Source organism: Struthio camelus, chromosome 13 (assembly GCF_040807025.1).
Source record: "Struthio camelus isolate bStrCam1 chromosome 13, bStrCam1.hap1, whole genome shotgun sequence".
Classification (NCBI taxonomy): domain Eukaryota; kingdom Metazoa; phylum Chordata; class Aves; order Struthioniformes; family Struthionidae; genus Struthio; species Struthio camelus.
In genome coordinates this window covers 10,209,490-10,223,607 of record NC_090954.1, presented here as the reverse complement: position 1 = coordinate 10,223,607, position 14,118 = coordinate 10,209,490, and positions in this window count along the sequence as shown.

Here is a 14,118-nt window from a genome sequence, read left to right as displayed (position 1 = left end):
TTGCGAGGAAAGAGGAAAACACCCTGGTCACTCCCTGGGAAGGGGAGAAATAGCCCCGAGTGCCAGGGGGCTGCAGAGAGGGAAAAGGGGTTGCACAGCATGCAAGGAGGAGTTGCACACCAGGGCAGAGCTGCTGAACTTTTATGTCCTTTTCATGGACTAAACTATTTGCCCAGGCCAACAACCTGCTAGAACAGGAGCATGTCAGCTCTTCCTGTGACATCTTGGGACAGACCCGGCAGGGCTGGGAGATTGCTTCCAGCTCCCTTTTACTTCAGTAGCAATTTCTGTCATCACGGTTTCTCTTTGAGTAAGTGAGTGAGAGTATTTCTGCTTTTGCAACACCACCGACCTAGAGCAGGATGCCTGCTCCCCTGTGTGCTATTCTGGCAGTGAGGAAGAACCCACAATTGCAGCACTCACAAGGAAACTCTGGTGCATTTTTCTCATCATTTCCAAGGACTGCATCCCAGTCCTAATCACTGACAGTTATGCATGACCACTCATCTCGAGGTCCCAAATTGCTCACTAAACCCTGTGAAGATGTAGGGCTCACAAAGCCTTTCGGATGGAAAGGGGCAGCTGTTAAACAACACACAGCAACATCAGATCAATATCAGAAAACTGAAATTAGTCCAGTGTCTCTCTGAAGTAGCAGGAGAATTTCAGGCAGATAAGACAGTTCTTCCACTGCAGTGCTTGGAGGCAGCGGGGGTAGAAACCTTACATCCATTACAGATGCAATACCGTCCCAGGGGAATGCTTATCAATGTCAAGAATCACTCTGAATACATGTTAAAAACAGTACATACAGCTTGCCTTTAAATTTATTGCTAAGCACAGACCTTAAGCCACACTAGCACCTTTAAACAGCAGATCTGCCCACCCACACAGGAGATGCCACACCTGCCCCAACAGTTTGGATGCAAACCATCCTCAGAGGGGAGGCAAAGCTTGGGCTCTCCCAGCTCTTGGCCGGGCTGCTATGCCGCAGCACCCAGAGGTGCTAGCAGTGCCTTTGGCCTGGCTTGCAGCAGACAGTGCCACCTGCTGACACCCTGACCCTTCCCGCCAGGCTGGCCTGACCTCCCAGTGGGGACCTTGTAGCAGAAGAGGTCCAGGGCTGAAATGTTTGCAGCCTGGCAGGAACACGACTGAGGAGCTCACGATTTAGGGTCCCTGCCACCCGCTTGCACTATGTGCAGCATCCAAGCTGCTGCTGTTGCATGCATCTCGCAAGCCCCCTGCTCCCGAGCAGGAAGTCTGCAGTGATGGCAAACGGGTCTAGGTGACATCACCATGTGAAATGCATCCCAGATTATCCCTCATTTCCTAGGAGCCAAAGGCAGTGGGGAACTCCACCTCAGGTCACTTCAACAGCAAAGGCATAGCCCAAACACAGCCCTCCCAGTGGGTCAGATAGCCTACACATCCCAACTTTTCCTTGGGCCAATGCAAAGTTACCTAGCTTCTGCCTCTCCTTTACACAGTAATCGCAACAAAATTTTTGCGCCTCATTGCTGGTTTGCAGACCGATCTCAGACATATCCCCCATCTTCATCACACAGATATGGGCCATCCTCTGCTTAACAAACCAACTTCCTTCCTTGCTCGGTTGACAGGATTCCTCTGACCTCCTTGGCACATATAAGTCCATATAATGAGCTTAACCATCAGTCAAAGCATCTATAGGGCCTCCACTAGCCAATGTTTCAGCAAAGCTTTTACACGAGCACTAGCAGACTTCAAAAAAAAAAAAAAAAAAAAGCCTTAGCCAGGCCTAGCCACACACTTAAATCTCACATGTTAGTCAAACCTCCAAAGGAGCAATAGTTCTGTATAATATTCTTGACCTTTCCAGGTCCTTGAGCCGTTCCCTCTCTGTGCGTGGGTGTGCAGGACAGATGCCGATCTCCCATGCCGTGGGCCGCCTGGGCCAACACTGTCACTGTAGCACAGGATTTGTTGCCACAGGTCCAGTCTGTTCTTCAGTGAGGGGAGGAGAAAACAGGCACCTGCAGTGGGTTACAGCAACTAGCAATTTCTGGATGTGCTTTCATCTTCCCTTCTCTGGGCACTTCCCAGCTGTAATCCTTTTTCTTAGATATCTTTCCCAAGTATTGTCAGCACCTATTCCTGAGCCTGAGCCGCCCAGCACCACCTTGGGAACAAGCAGGGAGACCACCCCCACCCTATTCACACACCCTGGTTAGATGGTGCATTTGGATACTGCAAACAGACAACACATCCAAGCAGCTGAAACCGCTTCGCTAACGCTTGCAAGTTTTAGCTTAACCCTATAGTGATGCAACACTCCACAAAACACCTATGAACTTCTCCAGGCAGCATTTACAGCATGGGACAAGCCAGAAAAAAAAAAAAAAAAAAAAAACATGGCAAATCCACCTCTTGGATAACAGCACAACCTAGGAGCCCAGCTTGATATGGGTCTGCTGTTGACTTGCATCACAAGACATTCCTTAATGGCTGGATTCTATCATTTTCACAAACTTACAAGTCTTTAACCCACTCATCTTTTAGCTATATATGGCTGTAAATTAGAAACACCCCCTCAAAAAAAACTATTTCATAAGCCTGTAAGCCTGAACTTGCTCCTCCACTAATTGGCCACAAGACCCTCAGGTTACATTTTATTTCATTCCTTGACCAATAGTTCAATCAATCTTCACCTGCTTTATTTAACAAGTGCTCTCACTAGTGTTTCACTAGGACAGATATTTAAACTTTTCTCATAAACCAGTCTAAATTTAAAAAAGGGAAAAATGTCCAGGAATAAAAGTGTTGGTACATTCTTCATGCATGAACTACCATTATGACTAATTATTTACACTGCAGCAGCTACTACAAGCCCTAGCACCACTGTACAGGTCCTAGATAACGCACACGTTAAAACATAAACCTCCTTGCGCAGAAACTATAAAGAGATAGAAGAAAAGACAAGAAAGTATCATTCTCATGTGGAATCAACCAACCTAAGTAAATGCCAGTACTGAGATGTGCAACTAAATCTGCATATAAAACATGATTATTAAATACATTAAAGCCCACGAGACTATGTTGTCAGTGTGTATAAACAGCACCAGCCTACCCTGCATAACTCACTTATAAAGCATATCCCCAAACCCCTCTGCCACCTCCCACTTACAGAGACTTTTCTCCAGCTCTAGATCTAATTAAATTCAATCTCTGACTCACCTCAGCTCCCTAGCTTCGGCTTATGTGATCCTTACTACAAAGCACTGCTGGGGGACAGCACTCCCCCAAATACACCCTGTTTTGCCTCTAGCCTCAGCCCAGCAATCAACAGCCCTCAGGAACATGACACAGGGCAAGAGCTACAACAAGGACCTCTCCTACAAAAGCAGCCGCCACATCACACGGCCGCAGCCTGCCTGCACCCAGCAGAACACATTGCCCTGCCCTGACTCGAGCACAGGTGGGATACCCAAGGATTTAGCCAATGGGCTGGTCCCAAACAGGAAACTGGGAAAACATCCAGACCTTTCCACTGCTACCCCACCATGTAGTATTCAGCTGGAGATTGCAGCCAGTCTCTGCATGCCTCAGAGTGAACAAAACCCCCAAACACTACAGAGATTTGGCAGATTACATTTGCAAAAGGGAAGGGATCCTGTCGCCCAGGAACTCCTTCTCAAAGTCCTAGCTTAACCAGAAACACTAGCAACACAAAAAGGAAGAAAAAAAAGCAACTGATTTCTGAAAACCTAGCTCTGCCTCTCTTGCGGCACAACTTATTAGCAGACACAGAAACCAGTGCAGGTGCCAGCACAGCAGGTCCCCTCAAAGAGATGGCATGTACCATCACTGTGCTAAAACCCACCAGCCCACAAGCAAAGGGAGCTGCAGGCACACCTCTGACATAGGAACTTGTTCCTCTCAGCCATCAGAGAGAGGTCCCCCTCCAGGTGGGAACTACCTATTCAAAAAAAAAAAAAAAATCACCTTTTCTGCCCAAAGAAGTGTTTGTCTTTAAACCAAAAATACTATCAGCTTTCAGATAAAGCCTTGCAGGAGCTAGATCTTTCCTGTGAGCACACTCAGTCCCTTCCTTCCCCAAGTCTACCTATTACAAAGAAGTCATTTTAATTTCAGAAATAGCATGCAGCCTATAGAGCCCTCAAGGCCTAGATCAGCAGCTACTCCAGGATCTGCATCTTTCCAAGGCAGCACACCAGAACACTTCCTACCTCTCTCTCTTTGCTTCCTTTCCTTATCATCCAACCACCATACAAACCCCACAACCCCTCCAGAGCCACTGTCACGCCCCCCCCCCCAAAAAAAAAAAAAAAAAAACAAAAACAAAAAAAAACACCAACACACATTTATATCATCTGGAGAAGTCACATGCCTTGGATCAGCTGAGCTTTGCCATAAAAAGTTTCCCACTTTTTTTTTTCCTCTGCCTCCCTCCTTTAAAGTCAGAGTGCTAAGTAGTGCAGGAGAACCCAATTCAGTTAACAGAATTAGTGGCAATTAAGCCCAGATTGGAGTAATAGTTGAGCTCTTCAGGTCTGGAAAGAAACTACATATCACTGCAGCAAGATAAGAAGCAGGTGATGTCAGAGGCTTTTTATTTCCGAGGAGAAATTGCCGATGACTGCCAATTTCCAAAGGTCCCTGGGACTTTTCAGGGACACAGGACAGCTCTTGCCTGATGCAATCAAGGGTTAAGCCCAGATGCACTGGGACTGGGTGAGATGAGGGTGTAAGTTGCATTGATTTCCACAGGTGTGCCCTTGGCCTTTGTGTGGCTCTTGCAGGATGCTGCCCTGGCAGAAGCAGCCCTCCTCCTCTCAGGCTGGCTTCGGTGGCAACGGAGACTTTCCCTGGTCCCCTAGTCTCATTTCCCTTTTGCTCTTTGCCCACTTCCCAAGCGCTCCGGAGCCACCTGCAACTCAGGGCTAGAAGAAATGCTTTTAATAGTGTCTTTCATTTTAATAACTTGGAGAGCAAAGGAAGGTTTGTGCATGACCCATGCAGCAGCCGTGAATACCTGGGTTAAGCCCTCTGACTTCTCTGGGAGGAAGAGTCAGGCGCTGTTATCACCCTCTGAGGAGCAAGGGAAGGAGGTATGATCATTTTTTATAGCTGAGCGAGGTTCACCTCAATCCAGCACTGTCCCTATTGCTCTTCCAACACACTGTTAGGTTACAGCACGAGTAAAGCAGGGAGTGCCAAAAGCTGCTTTGGTCTCACCCCTCAAAGCAAGCAGGAGCCTTAGCAATGACATTTTATGGTTATTTGCCAGCCCGGTTTGGGAAAAGATTTTCCTCTTCAATCTATAACACATGTAAAGAGAGCAGAAGAGGCAGTGCTGGAAAGAGTTTGTCCGACTACCCCTTGTCTAGGATGTGCCTACTCCTGTTAAAACACATTTGCATGTTTTCCGGTTTAGAGATCCTCACCAGAGCCAGGAAACGTGATGGGTTTTATTGTCCGGAAGCAGAAACGTCTTTACTCAGATTCCTTGGAAACATCCAGGCATATCTCCAAACTTGAGGTTGATGGGTAAATCCTCAGCGTTTATGGGAAACGCGCTGGCTCCTGGGACGTTTCAAGTGTGTATTTGCTGCTGCCCAGCATGTGATGCTACAAAGAAAGGGACACAGTTGTGGCACAGGGTGACACTGCCCCAATGCCAGGCACCTCCACCCAGCATGGAGACACATGGCAGTGGCTCACTGAGGCTGGCCCTTGAGATGCACAGTGTGTTGCGTCCACCAAGGCACCTCTACTGTCCAGGTGAGCCTGGAGGGGCCGCAAGCTGCTGGCCTTGTAGAAGGACTTGCAGATGCTCGCTGTGCTGCATTGTAGCCCATCTGATGCCTGTTTGTTAAGCATCCTGGGGAAGAAGGGATGAGCCCAGTAAAATGCTGGATAAAACAGCTGCAAAGGCTGCATCTGATGTCAGCTGCAGTCACACCACGCATTGCTTCATGTTCTTTGTGGCCTTCTTGGGCCTCCTGAGCTTTTCTCTCCTGTGTTACCTTACAAAAGAAAGCTGGCAGCGCCGTGGGCTATGTGCGCCACAGTGGAGCTGGGAACTCGCTAGGGCACGCGTCTGTGGAGGGGCAGAGCACGTTTCCCAGCGACGAGTGGAGCTGCTGCCAGGAGCCGCAGGGCTTCCCCTTGCTGGGCCATGTGTGCCGCAGTGAGTGGCCGATGCCAGGCACAGCAGCCACTGCAGCGCCAGCAGATGATGCATCCACTAAAGAAAATGGAAAAGGGGCAGGAGGGCTGCCAGTGGAAAACACTGAGGCTGGTGCCTGCAATTCCTCTCCAGCCACGGTGGTATCTGCACAACAAAAAGCTGCCCAAGTCCTCATCAGCTGGCTAGGATTTACTTTTGTCAAGGACTTGAATGTTTTGAAGTCCAGAGAAAGGCAAGAAGCAGCATGCTCTGCCACCGCCCCAGAGAAATTGCAACAGAGTCACCAGTGAAAACCATTCAAAGATCACAAAATAGGCCCAGATGATCATGAATCACAGCTTGGAAACCACAAATGGTCCTTAAGCCTCTTCAAAATAATGACACTCACCAATAAACTTGTTTGGAGTGGTTCACATTTTCCAGCCTCCTTGTGAACCCTGAGAGAAAGAACAGGCTAAAGGCAAAGCCGAGCTCCTCTCACTGTCCCTGCTTCCTGGGAATGGAGTATTAAAAGGGTGACGTTGCGACACTTGGTGTAAGCTCCACAGCATGCGGAGGCTGGGTACACGGGAGGTGGCAGGGATGCTTTGTGCAGTCTCCACAGGGGCTCAGTAGCTGGAGTTAAGGGCCAGTTCTCTCTCAAAAGCAATGCCGCTTCTGAGAGCTTCTCTCATCAAATGCACCCCATCACACATGCTGCAGGCATAAGTCCATAGCGCCTCATGACCGGGGTCAACAGGACGATTGGACTCCGCTCCAGAGCTTGTCTGGGCTCCAGGCTCCAAGATCCGAAACTGCTCTTTGAATGAGGATGGCTCCAAGCAGCACAGACTCATGAGAGGGATGGTCACGCTGACCCCAGGAGGGCTCCTGGCTCTGCTCTCAGACCCTGCGAATTGGCATTGCTGGCTAAGAAGGAGAAACAAGGATCTCCAGGCCAAGGCTGTCCACTGGCGTCAGCATCTGACCCATCTTTTGAGTCTGCAGCAGGGCTGGGAAGGGGAAGATGGAGCCTAGCTCTGGCCCTTGTGAGCTGACCTGGTACCCGGTTCCCTCTGGGCTCGTCCACCTGCAGGAACCAGCAAGGCAGGCACTGCACTTGCATTTGGAAGTCCAGGGATATCAGGGCAGTTTTATTTGGCAATGGCTACCTTGCTTTCCACTAATGAACACATAGGTGATGTGGCACGCACTAACAAGATGAAACACCTTTGTTCTCCTCGGAGCTAAGTGCATGTGCACGGTCAGAGCAAGACCTGCATCACAGTAAAATACACGCAGTAATGCTTTTAGGTGTCATCGGTGTTTTAATCCCTGATTTAAACATTAATATAGTGGAAGAGCATAGAAACAGTCACTCTGAGAGCACGGTCATCTAGTCCAGTACCCCATCTTCAGTAGGGACCCAGGGAGTTCCTCTGACCTTTCTACCTCTCTAGTCCACTGCTGATATTTCTAAGCCTCATGATATTAATTCTAGTTTATAATAATATAATATGATAGATAACATAGCTGGGTATCTTGATAATTATTTAAGATTTACACTTCCGATCTGCACTGGCTGCTTCTGTAGAGGCTATGTCATTTGTGCATCTTTATTCCACATCCTTAAAAAATCCCAGAGATCTGTATGGCTGAAAACTAAAATTATAGGATCCTGGACGCTACAGAACCTGGACACAGTGAGATAGGCTGCTCCTAACCAACAAAATACCAGGTCAGGTTAAAGGAGATGAATGTCAAAGGGTCACAAGATGAAAAACTGAGGCAATAGGCACTTTTTCCAGCGGGTAGAAGTGTAGTTCCTGCAGTCAAAGGGACTCGTAGCAGCTGAAGGTCTGTGCCTGCCCCTCGACGGAAATGACCTGTTGGAGGTCTCTGGATCTGAGCCCCTAGATGGGCAATACCCTGACACCACGAGAGTGGCAGAGCGGAGTATCCCAGTTGAGGGACACAGGCATCTGGCATACCTCCCTCCGGCTCTCTGCAAGGCGGCTGCATGCAGAGCCTTGCCAGCAGTGTCTCATCACCCTCTGTTTAGTATTCCCTGATGCTTAGGGGGACCGTGATCTCTGGCAATTGCTGCCTGAAGCCCGCTTTACCAAGAGGTAGCTCTGCAGCTCAATCTGATGAGGACACTAGCAAAGCCTGAAGCTCAGAGACCTCCTGGCTAAGTAGGCGGATGGGGGACGGCGTGACCAGCGTCACCAGCTGCTCCAGCGTGCCAGCCAAGGTCGGCTCCCTGGCAGTGTCTTGCAGAGCTGGAGGAGAGAGATTCCCTGGCCTGTGCACTGCAGCACTACCTTGAGCTTGCAAGCAGGCTGAGTTCCTCCCTTTGTAAAGCACAGAGGGAATAATTTGGTATGCAACATCTCCACGTATTTCCTAAGGGAATAACGCAGCATAGCGTGAGAATCTCAGCTTGCCTTTTGCAGTAAAAACAAATTTCTTGTGAAAGGGAGGCTTGAAACTATGAGCCAGGGGCCTCCAGAAGCTCAGAAAGTAGGAAAGAAACGAAGAAAGGAAGACTCTAGGGGGGATGAATAAGGATAAGAAGGAAAAGCACGCTGCAAGCAGCAGCCACTGGCTTTGGCAGCCACTTCCTCACACAGGGGAAAACACCCAGCGTTAAAACCTGCTTGGGAAATGGAGGTTCAGCAGTGGCTTATTTCATCTCCATTACTAGAGCAGAAGGACTGCCCCTCATCCCCAACGGGCTGAAGATGGTGCTTTCACTGCAAAGCATCTCACTGTCACAACCAGACTAAAAATGCACGTGGCATCAAAAGTAACGTCACATTTATTAGGGAAGCAATTTGAGTGCAAAGCTCACCGAGGGACATACGGAGCTGTCTGCGCACAGAAATCAAAGGGAAACCCTTGATTGAAAGGCAACGTTTAGCCGCTATGTTCAAAGACTCTCTAAATCAAAGACAAAAATCCCTCTTTAATCAAGGCCGTTGACCAAAGCAGAAAGCACACAGTGCCGCCAGCAATGCTGCAACGTTTCCCATCGCAGCAGGGCCGCTGGTGAGGGTGCTGCTGTGCTCCAGCAGCTCATCCCTTCCAACACCCCTGTCTGAGCCTCCCAGTGCCACCTGGCACAGCAGCTCCCAGGACACCAAAAAAGCACAATTTTGGGGGACAATAAGCATGAGCAACCACTTAAGGCCCAAAGCATGCCACCGTGCCCCTGTTCTAGCTGCCTTAAAATTTCAGCTCCTGTCATTGAGCTTGAGCAGTCATTAGGAAAAGGAGAAAGAGTTAATTGGGTCTTATCTAATCTCAGGCCAACCCCAAGGTCAACAGCAGTTAGCCGAGGTTTATCGGCAGTGTTTAATCAGCATTTGCCAGCTTTGGGGAGAGTTTGCCCAGACAGGTGTGTGGCACGCTGACGCAAAGGAGAGGTCAGGGAGCGCAGTCTTCCCATGCCAAAGGCCAGATACAAACAGTCAGCACAGTGATAAACTCACACTTATTGTGGCTAGACCAGAGCTAGCGCTAGATGCTGGCAGGGTAAGAGCTCAAAACGTGTAACATCCAAATTTATTAATCTTCTTTGGAAATAACACCGGCCTCGTGGCACCTCATGGTGGTGAGGCTTCGAGGAGAAGCCTTCTCCACAAATGGCACAGTGTTTCCGTCCTCTGCTGAGCTTTCTTTCCCTTTTACAGCACGATCAAGATCAGAGTGCAGCAACAGGAACAGTATCGCCAGCTCTCACCCACATCCACTCCTTCCTTCTCTTTCCTCCCAAAACCTCATTTCTGTCAGCCTGTAAAAAGAGCACCTCACATTTTAAAATCTCTTCATAGCTAATGGGAGGAAGAAATGTAAGAAAGGAAAGCCTTATTTCACAGTTTGTATTTCAAATACTTTTTTCCTTCCTTTCTGCATCTTCCTTTCTGTTTAACAGTCAGTCTTTCCCAAGGAGCTGAGCAGGCTGAGAGCTCTCTGCTAGAAAAGCCTCGTCTCGTCTAATCGTCTGAAACGGTACAGGGAGACAGACCTAACAACTTCAGCTCTCTCTAGCCACATATTTCATTGCAATCAGAAGTACAACATGTTTTTTCTGAGCCCTGGGCCAGGGAGCAGGCCATGTCTCAATAGTGGTTAGCACTGCCAACAGAACCCACGGAAACAGCTAGAAATGCCAAATATTTCTGGGATTGGGATAAAAGTCATTTGCAATTTTTTTTATCAGCAGGCTTGCAAAGTGATTGAAATCAGTACAAAAACTTGACAAAAACTTTGACAAATTGGCCTCAAGAAATTAAGAAAAACGTGAAAATATTCTGTGTTTAAAACCTCCATTGAAAACTGCCTAAAAAAGCTCCTGGTCTTGGAGTCATTGGGTCACATAAGGACCCCAGAAGGGATGCTCGTCTGATGGTTTTGGAAAGCTTCTGTGGACCATATCAACTTGCTCAGCTGAGTTACAAACCTCTCCAAGGCAGGGGCCTCCACAGCTTTTCTGGTCCCCTTGCCAATGTTTGGCCATCCTCATGGTGAGAATTTTTTTCCTTATATCCAGCTGGCATTACTCCTCCTGCAGTTTGTGCCCATTGCCTCTCATTCTTTCACCAGGCAGATCCAGCAGGGGTCGGTCTCCATCTTCTCCTGGCATCTCAGACAATTTTTCACCCACTTGGTGCCAGCTCTCCAGCCAGATTTCCCTTCCCCAGTCTGGCACCAACAGCAGCTGCCTCCCACTTGCTGGTCAGAGTTCATCTGGACTTTATCTAACTTCTCTAAAAAGTCAGTTTTCAGATATAATGATTTCCAAGTTACCTGGCAAAAAGGGGCCTAAGAGCAACAATAGAGGCAAGCAGATAGATCATAATCTTGAGATTCTGTGGCCCCTAAAGGAAGGTATATACCAGAGCCTTCCTGTGTTGTTCAGCTGTGTGAAAGGAGTGGGCAGGGGAGGCTGCTTTTAGTTCAGCAAGAAAGGCAGTCCTTAGGGTGTAATAAATAGGGTTTAAATTAAAAATATATGTGTAGGGTTTAATAAAAAGCAACTTTGTAAGGCAATTTGCTTTTCATATTTTCTATAAGAGGGAGGAAATGACGCTTTCTCTCTAGTAAAGCCAGGGAAAAGAACAGCAGCAGAGCGCCCCGTTTCAGCATCTTGGCAAGTGACCACATGCTCCCAACGGCCCAGGAGCAACACAGAGTTCCTGCATAGGACCAAGGAGGAGGGCACAAGCCATGGGCAAGCAGACCCTTGCTGGGAGCTGGAGCCCCCTGTGCTGTCCCCAAGCTGGGGTCCCTCCCCGGTGCCCAGGTCTCTGCTCTGTCATATCTGCCCAGACTGGAGCTAGGACCATCGGTGTGACCAGAGGTGACCACACCATGGAGGTATTTCCACCAGCCACGAGCTCTCACCCAGCAAATACAACACGAGGAGGAAGTTTCCAGGGGCTGAGTCCATCGGATTTGGTGTCACCGCAGTGGTGGGAGAGTGCAGACGAATAGGCCAGGAGCTGACCATGCGAGCTTAGCATCACCCCAGGGAGTTGTGCAATTGCCCCCAGGCAGTTGCATCCAGCAATCTTGCAAACACATCACCTGTCCCAGAACGTTCATCCTCCTCAGGAAGCATCTGACTGGCACTGCCTCCCCTGAACAAGCCACCAAGCTATGATTTATGTGACAGCTTTGTTTTCAGACACTGTTGTCAGCCATCCCCGTCCCCAGGCGAAGCTGCCGATGACTGCCAATTTCCAAAGGTCACTACCATGGCCGCACTGCCCTTGTTGAAGGATAACAGACAGAAGCTTTGATAAAAGTGGAAATGATCATTTGTTAATTCTCTCCTGTGGCTATGTTCAGCATCTTCCCCACAAACCAGAGGCCTCAGGGACAACTTTTGCAGGAAAGAAGACAAAACAGATTGACATACGGTCCTGGGCTCCAAAGTGTCTCTTATAGAGGGAAAAAATAGTGATGTTTTCACACCAGCTATAGTCACAGGATCCCTTTTCCTAAACCACCTGAATGCTGGTATCTTCCATGCATCCAGAGCAACAAAAAAGTTTTCCCAATGTCAATGAGAAATAATCCTAGACAGAATCACCACCACTGTGTCCCTGTGCCCAGGTGGCCTCCTCCCTGCCGGGGCATGCTGCTTCAGCTGGCTTGCATGGGCTGCACTGAAAGGGGAACGAGCCTGATTTCTTTCGGACCCATCCTGCACACCACAGCCAAGGCTGGCTGGACACATGCACCACCTCCAGGGCTGGCCATCCCAGAGGTAACAGGGTGCTAAGGATTTTTAGCCTTTAAATCCAACATGGGCAGCACTTTGGACCCAAGAAGGCTTTGGCCATGTGTGAGAAACATCTCCTATAACATCCTTGTGCTTCCTATTTGCAACAGCCTTTCTCCAATTCCGGTGTCTCCTCTTGCTCACCCACCCCAGGAGACTTGCTCCCATGCAGCCTTTCCCACAGCCCCGGCATCACTGGCTTGCATGAGCTAATGCCAAAAGTTGCAACGTCTCCCTTTTATCGCCCTGTTCCCTGGCAGCAGGGTCTGTGAGAGTAGCTCTGCTTTGGTTCATCAGGAGACTGGAAAATGTGTCTTTGGACTCCCTAAGGGCCTGGGAACCACTCCAAACAAGTCTGTTGGTAAGTGCCATTATTCTGAAGCGGCTTAAGGACCATTTGCGCTTTCAAAGCTGTTATTCATGATCATCTGGGCCTGGTTTGTGATCTTTGAATGGTTTTCACTGACGACTCTGTTGAAGTTTCCCTGGGGCACTGGTAGCTTTTCCCCATTCATCAAGCCCTCAAAAACAGCAAATCCCAGCCCTAGTAGGACAAGTGCTCCTCCATCCTGTTATGGATATTGGCTGGGCCATGGCAGGAAGGTAGCTAACTTCCTAAAGTTTTCATTACCTTGAGATATTTTACTACTTCTCAGAAAATATGACAAACGCTAAAGCGTTCAGGTTTGGCCCGAAGATGGTGCAAACGTTTCTCCTGCAGGAGAAGGAGCACCTCTCCCCACTGACCCACCTAGAGGCAGACATGTGGGTTCAGCATGCCTCTCACCTTATCGCACGGTTGCTTGCTCTCCTCCTTCAGCGTTTCCATTTAAAGGTAACAGGAGCCACTTGACCTGCTCAGGCCTCAGGGGCTTTGCAGGATGCTACCTCATGGAGACTGATAGAAGTGGAGGTTTGTGGGGTTTTTTTTGCTTTGCTTTTTGCTGGCAGAGCTGCCTGAGTCATTTCTCCCTACTCCTCCAGCTGATGTGTTCAGAGGAACATGCTGCTTCGACAAGGTGACACATCCCAAGAAAGCCCCCACTGCTGAGGAAATCTTCCTGCTCCTTTCTACCCAGTGCAAGAGGAGCTCAAGGCTCTTTTTTATTCCTCCCCAGTCAGAGAAGCCCCAAGCATTTCTGTCCAATTTTGCTGAAGGACATAGAGTAGACGTCAATCAGGATAGAGGAGCCCATGAAATCCTCCTTTGGAAGGTGTCTCATAACCAGACAGGTGTCAGCAGAGGCACTGGGGAAGGAGGAGGAATTACTGACGGATAAACTGTGTTAAAAACCTACTGCAGCTGCTGTTGAGCTCCACCAGTAGCGGGCTGTGTTGGAGTCCTCTTTTGGCAGAGATGACACCGCCTTTGAATCAGTGGGTTTGGCTCAATTCATTAAGTTCAGCTTGTATACTGCTTATTCTGGAGTTTCTTCAACTTGTTTCAGGAGTAAAGCACCTAAACAAACTCATACAGCTCTGGGAGGGCTTAGGAACATGGAAAGAAGGCAGTGTAAACCTAACAGGAGCCAAAGTGATAAAAGATGAAGAGAGAAGTGTCCAGCAGGCAGGGGGCGGTCGGCAGCCTGTCTTGGCTTCGGTGTCTCTGACTTCAGAGGAAGGAAAAGTGAGAAATCATGGCATTGTACACACT